The sequence below is a fragment of the Anastrepha obliqua genome, chromosome 5 (assembly GCF_027943255.1).
Source record: "Anastrepha obliqua isolate idAnaObli1 chromosome 5, idAnaObli1_1.0, whole genome shotgun sequence".
Classification (NCBI taxonomy): Eukaryota; Metazoa; Arthropoda; class Insecta; order Diptera; family Tephritidae; genus Anastrepha; species Anastrepha obliqua.
Window position 1 is genome coordinate 3,709,387 of NC_072896.1, and position 10,833 is coordinate 3,720,219.

At 34.9% G+C, this 10,833-nt stretch overlaps 3 non-coding genes across 3 annotated transcripts; 1 reads left to right on the top strand and 2 right to left on the bottom strand.

The window, feature by feature from the left end:
• The first annotated feature begins 2,365 nt into the window (after positions 1-2,365).
• On the top strand, positions 2,366-2,437 carry Trnaq-uug (transfer RNA glutamine (anticodon UUG)). Its single transcript has one exon. It is a non-coding gene; the product is annotated as a tRNA-Gln (tRNA).
• A 4,488-nt stretch (positions 2,438-6,925) lies between these two features.
• Trnaq-uug (transfer RNA glutamine (anticodon UUG)) lies at positions 6,926-6,997 on the bottom strand. Its single transcript has one exon. It is a non-coding gene; the product is annotated as a tRNA-Gln (tRNA).
• Positions 6,998-7,828: 831 nt separating this feature from the next.
• On the bottom strand, positions 7,829-7,900 carry Trnaq-uug (transfer RNA glutamine (anticodon UUG)). Its single transcript has one exon. It is a non-coding gene; the product is annotated as a tRNA-Gln (tRNA).
• Positions 7,901-10,833: the final 2,933 nt, after the last annotated feature.

The following is a 10,833-nucleotide window of genomic DNA, read 5'->3' on the forward strand; positions in this document are numbered from 1 at the left end:
GGGAATCAGAATTAAAAAAGCAAGATTAAGTCCATTGTACTGCACTCGGATTCTCTTTTAACTTTTTTTAAATCCACCCCACCTCCGAAGAAATCTGAGTAGATCTTGTGGTGACAAAGACCCAAGGTGGTCGCTTCTTATCACATCAGTGCCAAAAACATCAAACCTGATTCGAGCAAAGGTGAGGCAGACGCAGAGAAAGTGGTCCGCCGTCTCATCCTCCTCTTCACAAGCTGGGCAGAGTACACTGTCTGAGACGCTCAACCTTTCCATGTGCTTCGCTTACAGAAAGTGGCCCGTTATCAGTCCAACCAGCTGCCTACACTCCCTTCTGCTTAATGACAGGAGGGTTTGCGACAGTCGATCAGACATGATAGGTTACATCAGTTTAGTCCATCTGCAGCCTCCCTCAGCCTGCCAAGCCCATTTGCTAACCGTTGCTTTGATGGCCGCAGAAGGGAGTAGCAAAACGGGCTCTGGGCCAAAGAAGTTGGCTTCAGAGCCCATCTTAGCTAAGGAGTCAAAGGTCTCGTTTCCCACGATACCCACGAGTCCCAGGACCCATGTTAACATCAGGCTGTATGTCTACCGACATAGTTCATCCTGGATTTACGGGACTTGACTACCCCTGATGTGGTTGAGGGGCTGTCTAAGGCCATGCGCGCAGCTTGGCTATCGCCGCAGATATATATAGATCTGCCTCTCCATCTGTTTTTCACAACAAAGTGCACAACAGATGCATGCATTCCAAGAGCAAAGGAGTTTTGTCCCGCTGGATTCCACCTAGAGCCCAAAGCCGGAGCATTGCTCGGTCCTGGAGCCATCCGTGAAAATGCGAAAACAGTGTTTGCCGGGCTCATGTTCAGAGTTTCACCACAACTGACTGGCACCACAACACTGTATCTCTTTTCAATTACGACTCTTGATGGCATGGGGTCAAGGGGTATGGGGTCGATTCTTCAAACTTGCTCATCATCGTAATAAAATTTGATGGCCTTAAAATTGAGTACCCTAATTGTGTTTAAATTCTGATTAAAAATTTTGGTGAAAATTTTTCGAGCTTTTATAAATCTTCTACAAGGTCTCAAACTTTGATTGATATGGTCTTTATTTAAATAAAAAAATAAATTAATAAATATAAAACATTTCTAGAGGAAAGTCTATATAGTCAATACTAAAAAGTGATATTCATATCTGTGTTACTTATGGGTCAATATTTTTCCAATGTACACTGGTTGAACGAAAAATGGGCGCGTTAGATGCCATAGTAATCTAGGTATTCTGAAAACTCGTGTTTATGGACCGTTTCGTGAAAATTTGCGATATTTGTTAAATACATAGGAAGAAATTTATTTAGAAAAACTGGACCCGCTAGATGTTGCTTTAGCCGAAATATTCATTGATATCAGTGACTTCTAATATCTCCGTCAATTTTACCGGCAATTCTCCACATTGGCGTTAAATGCGGGGTTTTTAAAGGACTTTATAAAAATTTAAACAAGAAACAGAGATTTTAATTATTTTTGAGTTACAGCACGAAAATTTGTAGAGGGTCTGACAGGTCATCGCTTGGGTGGGTGCATTTCAAATCTTATATTAAAAAAGGCAATGCTAACCAGTTTCATCCATATTCACCCATAGGCTTGAGTCCACCTTTCTTTAAGTCTATTGCTAAAAGCGTAGCTTTGTGTCGCTTTTTTACGGCATTTGTAATCTGGTCTCGAGTGCCATTCATTTGAAAAAAAATTTATTTTTATAAAATTTGTAGCTGCCATGCTATTCTAAATTTTTGCTCCCAAAAATGCACAAAAAGCCAATTAAAATAAATAGACTAAGCAATTGCATTCAAGTTTTTACTATTGTCCCTTGATATGCAGATGATCGATGAAAGATTCATGAGGAGATCCCACTGATACACTGAATTACAATTAAATGCTAATATGAAAAGATCTAATGTAGAGCCAATGCCAAGTAAGGATGACGTTTCAAAATTTTGAATCATGTCTTTTTTAATTAAGTTTACTTTGTTTTAAATGAAGAGTATACGCAAGACCGCATTCTCGTTAGAAAATGAGACATATACGGCTACTGATAAATAAAGGCTGGAAGACGGGCCATTATTGGTCCTGAAAACAGACCTGTTGTAAGCAATTTAGTCCTAGCGATCTTTAAAGGATGAGTTGTTATTTTATTTCACTCGAGTGATGCCAGCACTTAGCTCCACGATTATTAAATCGGACTTTTTTTTATTTTTTATTTTTATTTCAATTAATTTCAATAAATTTACTTTTCAAGTTGATATCTTTGGCTTTTCGAAATGTTTGGCAATCCTCTGCTTGTCATTTGGGCTGCAGTACCGTTAATCGGTTCTATGGTGTAATGGTTAGCACTCTGGACTTTGAATCCAGCGATCCGAGTTCAAATTTCGGTAGAACCTTAACAATGAAAGAAAGTTTTTTTTTTTGTTTTTTCAAAGAAAACAAATTTGAAGAGGTACGTAAACATACATATATATTTATTAGCACGTACACATTCATAGTACATACATATATTAATGACAAATAGAGAACACAATACTTAGATTTTTTAGTGTGCAAAAATGTGCATACACCGGTGTTCAAAATAATATGAACGAGGTGGATTACCAAGTTTTTGTATAGTATGAAGTTTTTATAAAGTATAACGAATTTTAAAGCAAAAGCTATAAACTCAAAATTGCACACACTGAACACAAATTTTACAAAAATTTAACAAATTAAAAAAAATACTTTTTATTCAGAACTTTTAGAAAAATTCTTAGTATGCAGTTTAAGTTTGAAATCGCTCAAAGTATATATTCGGAAGTTTTTTATATAGAAAAAATGCTCAATACTCCTGCAAAAAATGTTTTTTTAAATTAACTACTTGAAACCAGCACTTTGTTGCACCAATATTGATAGTGGTAATATTATTTTGAGTGTATGTATATCTGTAACACCAGAATAATCCACGCAATTGTAGATTAGATAAAAAAATGTACTTAAAATCTACTGTAAGTACAAATGTTTACCATCCACCTTTTATCTTTCCTATCTCTATTCTTTCTACTGATATCTATCCGGGTATAATACAATGGTCTACTGAGTGAGAGCTTGGACTTGTCCAGCCCCCCACAAATCTAATCTAAGTACAAATGTAAAAAAACGTACTTAAAATGTACTGTACTGTTATACTTTTTTTTAATACATATAAAAGAAATTAAACATTTTTGTTAATTATTTGATTTTACAATAACTAATATTGTTATTGTTATTTGATTTAATAATACCTAATTAAACTTTAGTAATTTTTGATTTATTTTGAATTACTGTACTGAATTAATTTAGTAACTTAAAATTAATAATTGTATGCATGCTTTTGTATATTTAAATAAACTTATATAAAGTAATTACACAATTTCGTTTCTTTTAAAGTTAATTTTATTATTTTGCTTAATTTTTCAGTTTTTTGATTTGTGCAAAAAAACTTCTTTCATGCTTTTATTTTTTAATTCTACGTTTTTGCTGTGACCGTCGATGCCTAACATCGCTCAAGAGAGAGAGGGAACCCGTTGGTCTTTTGGCTGCCAGTTGCAAGCCTACTTGGCGTGTGTGGTGAGTAGGGTGGTGAGTATCCAGCATTCAGCTAAGTATCATACATCGATCAGGTATATGTGTCTTGTCCGCAAATATTTAACCTAAAAGTGGTTCAAATATATGTATTTTATATGAGGTAATTTAGTAAAGAAAAACTCCAACCAAGCTGTAAATCTATTTTAACTAGTGCAAGACTACAAGTTCAAGTAAATATGTAGTAAATAATGAAGTGGTTTAAAAGAAAAGATGATATTTTTTAAACATGAATTCAACCAGATGCAGCCTCTTTTCATTTCTACCAGGAATAAAGTTTGAAATCGCCTCACTTTCTACACAATTAACTCGCGTGGGAGTGAACATGACTCAATTCCATAAATCTCTTTAGAAATATTCATGCAACTGCGGCCATTTTAATATAAAGCGAAATTTGAAGCTAATTATAGGAGGCAGTTCCTTAGATCTACCTCTCTCTCAACACAGAAACAACATAGGTCGGAAATATATTTTTTAACCACTTTTAGAATTAATATTTGGGGGAAATCTTCATTTTCTTCTTCGATATATTAAAAAAAAGTATCGCAACATAAATCTTTATTTTCTTCTTCTATATAACGGGTGGTAAATTTCAGAGGACGATGTTGAATGTGAACCACACCTAAACGTTAAGTTTTTTTCAGCATTTCATTTGACATTTTTCAATTTCAGACTAACTCAATTTGAACCATGGAAAGATACACAATCGAGCAACACGTTAAAATTATTCAGGCTTATTATGAAACGGGCGTTCAAACCAAAATGCATATCGCGCACTTCTGATGAGGCACATTTTCACCTCAGTGGATTCGTCAATGAGCCGATTTGCCGCATTTGAGCGAATGATAATCCAAGAATAATTGCCCAAAAACCAATGCATCCACAAAGAGTGACTGTTTGGTGCGGTTTATGGGCCGGCGGCATCATTGGGCAGTATTTCTTCCAAAATGAGGCCGGTCAGGCAGTTAGTGTGAATAGTGTTCGCTATCGTGAGATGATAACGAACTTTTTATGGCCCGAATTGGAAGATATGGATGTGGATGATATATGGTTTCAACAGGACGGTGCCATTTGTCACACAGCTAACGAAACAATGGCTCTTTTGCGTGAAAAATTTGATGGCCGAATAATCTCACGTCGCGATGATGTCAATTGGCCGCCAAGAGCATGTGATTTGACACCGTTGGACTTCTTTCTTTGGAGTTATTTGAAAGAAAAGGTGTACGTCGATAAGCTAGCAACAATTTAAGAGCTAAAAGATGAGACAATTTGGCACATTAACGGCATAGAACCTCAATTATGACTCAGCGTTATCGAAAATTTGGACCATCGGATGGAGGTGTGCCGCCGAGGTCGCGGCGGCTATTTGGCCGATATTTTGTTCCACCCGTAATTGAGCCATACCAATATTATCATAATGAGGAGAAATGATAATAATTTCCTAAAAAAATTTTATTTTATTCAAAATCAACACCGGCCTTTGAAATTTAACCACCCTTTATTAAAAAAAAGTATCGCAACATTTCTCATTCAATATAGTGGCCAATTTCAAATAAATAAATTTTTATCTAACCTACAAATGCATACCTATGTGGAGCAGTGTTGCCAGTCTATTACAATTGTAATATATCTATTACATTTGTTCTCAGTTTAAAATTATCTATTACACTTCATATGAAATCTATTACAATTTCCAATTCTAAGAGGAAACAGGAAAAAAATTGTTCATGTTTTAAATTACAATTTCAGCCAAATTTTGAAAAAAATGTTTTATAAAAGACGTTATCTTTATCCATCGCTGCTTATGTAAGTCCCATTGTTAACGAGAGAGGGCGAGCAGCAGCCCTAAAAGTAAACATGATGTATACTAAAAGGACATATGTCTGGAGATATTTTTGTTTCATTCGCCCTTTTGACAATAATTTCTCCGCTACTGCACCTCGTCAATTTTGAATATGTATAACAACACGATACAACACGTTGCAACTTGCAACGTGCGCATTGGCCATAAAGGCTTAAAATATTAAGCCCGCTAATGTTGGAAGAATATATGTTAATTAGTGATATCCTGTGTTACTGACTGTGTTATGACGGTTATTTGACTCTGCCTTTCTGAATGAGCTTTACTGCTTTGTTAGAAGTTTATTCAGTTCGAGAATTGTCACTGTGATGAGCATGTCAGTGTGATAGTGAGTGTTTTGTTTTCGTTTTAGTCAATTAAATCCTGTTGATACATCAGTATGGAAAGGTGAGTGTTTCTGAACATTTTCTCACGTAAAATAATTGCGGATTATTTTTTCAATGGACCATGAAGAAGAATTTAATATAAAAGAATATCTACATGTATGTATAAGAAGGAATCCGTATTTTGTCTTGCAGATTTATTATTGAACGAAAATTAGACTTCTGTTAGGTGTTTGGCCGAACTCCTTTTCCTATTTGTGGTGTGCGTCTTGATGTTGTTCCACAAATGGAGGGACCTAAAGTTTCAAGCCGAACGGCAGATATTTTTTATGAGGAGCTTTTTCATGGCTCAAATACACTCGGAGGTTTGCCATTGCCCACCGAGGGGCGACCGCTATTAGAAATTTTTTTTTTTTTTGTTTTTTTTTTTTTTGTTTTTTTAATTTTGTTTAGACTCCTATTACGGAGTACAGCAATCTATTACTTTTTTGATCATCGCTTTAGTACGCTGCTGCGATTGGTTCTGGCAACACTGATGTGGAGTGACGCTGGTGTTACACCCATACATAAAAACTTGTTTGCACTTTGTTAGTGTTTTTATGTTCTTTATTCTCTATTTTGCACATAACATACGAAACATATAAATATACCCTACAAGCCACTACTGCGCACTTTAGACACTGTGGGATTTTTGATGACAACAAAAAAATGTTTTTAGTCAGTCACTATCATACATTGAACTTGTAAGCATAAAAATGATCGAGGTTTTGCCTTTTGAACAATGCAGGTATATTTTTTACTTATATGGAATGACTATAAGAAGAACTGTCATAAATATCACACATATCAGTGCTTTGCTTCTGCTAAGGTTTTTACAATGAACTTTAAGTGAATGAATAATAATAAATAATACCACCATCACCAGACATTTGCACTTATTTGAAACTAACTCAGCTGTATTTGCAGTGTATATATGTACATATAGTAGGAACGATATATATATATTTTATAAGTGCTTTAATGCTATTTAAATTCAGTGTTTTAAATTTGAATCAACATAGTAGTTGTTTCAAAATATCAACTTTGAGATAATAAGGTTCTACCGAGATTTGAACTCGGATCGCTGGATTCAAAGTCCAGAGTGCTAACCATTACACCATAGAACCGGTTATCTAAATATTTACCAAAGTGGCAAGCAGAGGATGGCCAAAGATACGAAATCGTAAAATTTTGAAGACTACACAAAATATAAATAAAAATAATATAATACAAATTTAAATTAAATGGAACAGAAAATAATAGACGCAAACTTAATGTAAAGTAAAAATAATTAAAACAAATAACAATAACAAAAATCTCAAATAAATGATAATAAAAATAAAAAAAGAACATTAAAGCTAAATATATTTGAGGCCGAGAGCAATTAAATTTTAATTTCTTACTAATATTTAAATAAAGAAATAGTTTTGTTGTAAAATCATAGCAACTAATTTTGGAATAGAATATTTGTGCATAATATTCCTCCAACAGCTAAATGCTTTGCATTTACATTTTGTTTTTTAAACGAAATTGCAGTAGACTTCATTGTCGGTTGACACAAAAAATGCGCAAATATTCTTCTGAACAGCAGCAAGAATTAAGTTTAAAAATCGCCCATTCAGACTATACGAAATTAATTTTCCATGCTTGAATATAAAGTTCACATTTTAGTAAGCAGTCAAAATTTGTAGTAAGTTAAATAAATAAGAAAAACGTTGTTTAAAATTAAAAAAAATGTATAATTAATTTTATTTAGTACTTTCTCAGTAATATTTTTCTTCCAAAAATGCCGTAGTCGCACAAAATTGTTTAACATACTGATTTTCGCTTCTGTTTTTCCTATTTATGTGCTGTGTTTATGTTTCTTGTTGTCTTTTGCTCAGCAAACTTTTAAACAAATACAAATAATTTTATATAAATAAAACTTTTACAGAAATTATAAAATATTTAATCTCACAAGGTTCTACCGAGATTTGAACTCGGATCGCTGGATTCAAAGTCCAGAGTGCTAACCATTACACCATAGAACCGTTGATGGTGCGGAGCTGCTCAAACCCAAACACTCAATACAATTCATTCCGTCGCTCAATGCATACAACTACCCTCGCTCTCAGTACGTAAGTTTAGTTGTTGCCGCTTCCGTTAGGTGAGCGTGGTGTATATGGTAAGTAATGGCCTGCCATGGTTAGTGGTGTGGTGTCTATTTATAACACACAAATTTCGCCTGTGGTGCTTATTTTTGGCATCCAACAACTTTTTGCTTAGCAAGCGTCATAAAATTTGTATAATAATTTAAATTAGTATTATAGAACATACATATCTATGTGAATGCTATATAAATACAGTGAAGAGTCAACGATTGCTTGCTTCTTTCCTTTGTCGCTTCTTCATTCGGCTTTTTTTTTAATTTTCCCTGCTGCCAAATCGTAAAAACGACTGCCTGATTAAATTATGACTGCTTAATGCGGCTGTAAAATTGCAAATGTGTCACTTTTGATTTGGCGGGTGATTGTATTTTTAAAACGATACAATTTTTATGATCGCTGGCAAATGGGAATTTTATGCCACTCGTGCACTTTTTTCACTTTTGGCGTTTACGAGGTCTTATTTCCCCCAAATGTTGAGTGCATAGAGTTTATGAAACGTTTTTTGCGAATGCACTACCGCATATAATAACAAATGACGAATTTTCGTTAATAAATTCAAATGCCTTAAAAGGTTTGTAGGGAAAGAAAATCTGAAGTGAAGCCATAAAAGACCTTTTATAAAAAGTAGTGTTGAAGCGGAACAAAACTGTTGCTTAATTAATCTTCATACAAACACTGAAATATTTAAGCTGAAGATACAATGTTGCAGATACAGTGCGGGCAAAAAACATAGCACTGTAGCGATGCGCCTTCCAAATCGTAAAAAAAGTTTGGACAGGTTCACAATTGTCTTCTTGCCATCTTTTGCTGAATTTAAACAACAAAGTTATACCATTGGTTAAGTTTAAAGGGCTGGTGTTGATTTTGAATAAAAAACATTTTTTTAGGAAATTATTGTCATTTCTCTTTATTATGATAATACTGGTATGGCTCAAATACAGGGAACAAAATATCGGCCAAGTGGCCGCCGCAGCACACCTCGAAAGACGACCAAATGCAAAAAGTTCCTTATCTAAAGGGTGGTTAAGTTTCAAGGGCCGGTGTTGATTTTGAATAAAATACAATTTTTTTTAAGAAATTATTATAGTTTCTCTTTACTATGATAACATTAGTATGGCTCAATTACGTATAGAACAAAATATCGGCCAAATGTCTGCCGCTGCCTCGGCGGCAGATCTCCATCCGATGGTCCAAATTTTTGATGGCGCTGAGGCATAATTGAGGTTCTACGCCGTTAATGTGCCGAATTATCTCATCTTTTAGCTCTTGAATTGTTGCTGGCTTATCGACGTACACCTTTTCTTTCAAATAACCCCAAAGAAAGAAGTCCAACGGCGTCGTTGACGTTTAGGTGTGGTTCGCATTCAACATGGGCCCTTGAAATTTAACCACCCTTTAGTTATTTTTAACGCGAATATGATAAAAATTCTAAACTCCTCGCGCAACAATTGAACAGAACTGGAACTTGCAATTGGCTGTTCCAAAGGATTTGTGCTAAAGACCGAAACTTGTAGATCTAATTGCTTAGCGGTAACTCGTCCCAAGGTCTATTTCGAGTGAGACTGGTGGCAGAAATGAAAAAAAAAAATAATATAAATTTAAAGATTTAAAGTCTTGCTCCCAGAGAGATTCACTCTTCAACTGTCGCACCTGTTTTTTGTGTTCGATATGGACCGCACAAAAAAGGTGACATGGAAACAAAACATCAACAGTAGATTTAGTTTAGACTAATAAACGCAAAAATATATGATGTTTCAAAGGCTCTTTTGTCTACCATCATACTAATTGTTGAATACCAAGTAACTGTAAATTTAAATATTTTCCTTTCATTTCAATATGCGCTAATATTTGCACAGCGGCATTTTCTATAATTTGTTTTTTTTTTTTTTACCTTGTTCACTCCACTCGGGAGCATAAGGCCTGGACAAGACTCAGTCTTGCGTTGGTTTCGTTTATCAATTTAGCTTTTCCGACAGGGTAGGTGATTAGCCTGCCGCTATTTCTATAAATGACTCAGCAAGTACAATGCGTGGTTCTCCTACAAAATTCCTAATCCTAATCCTACAAAAGAATTCAACATGAAAAGTCATACCTATAGTGTCGCTACAAATTATATACTCTTCCTATGCTCTTGCGCTGAATAATGCCAAAACACACCACACACCGTACAGCAGCTTTCAAATCAATTTCCCAATTACTGTTAATATTTATTTTATATATTAATGTTTCTAAATGGGAAATGGAATCAGTTTTTTCTTTGTACAACCAGTAAAATTGTTTTTGCGACAATAACAAAACCCAAGTAGAAGTGTTGGCGACAGCCAAACAGCGAAAAATTCATAGGAATTCTCACTTTACATCCTACATACATATATATCCAGATAAACTTGGTTGCTTCTAAGGTTGGCCTACTTAGCGCATCGTTTCATGAAATGTAGAAATTCAGTCCTCCAATAAAGTACAAGTATGGGTAACCCCATATTCGACGGACCCATCTGGCAACCCTGTATCTTTTGACAGAGACGTCAGATCGCTTAATGACATACCGCGTTGGAAGCGTCAGTCCAAGCAGATTTTTACCATGGAACAGTACACGCCACGCGAGCCAATTAACATTCAACAAAAGAAGTCAATTGTGAAAACTCAACATGCGTATAAAAATTAGATAATGTGAAAAGTGCGCCTTCTAAGAACATCATTAAACGTTTGTACGAAAGGATTTCGACTGGTGATGCTCTTTCTAATCCAAAGAGACCAAACCAAAACTGACCAAGACGATCGGATGAGAATATTGCTCTTGTACCGGCCAGTGTTGA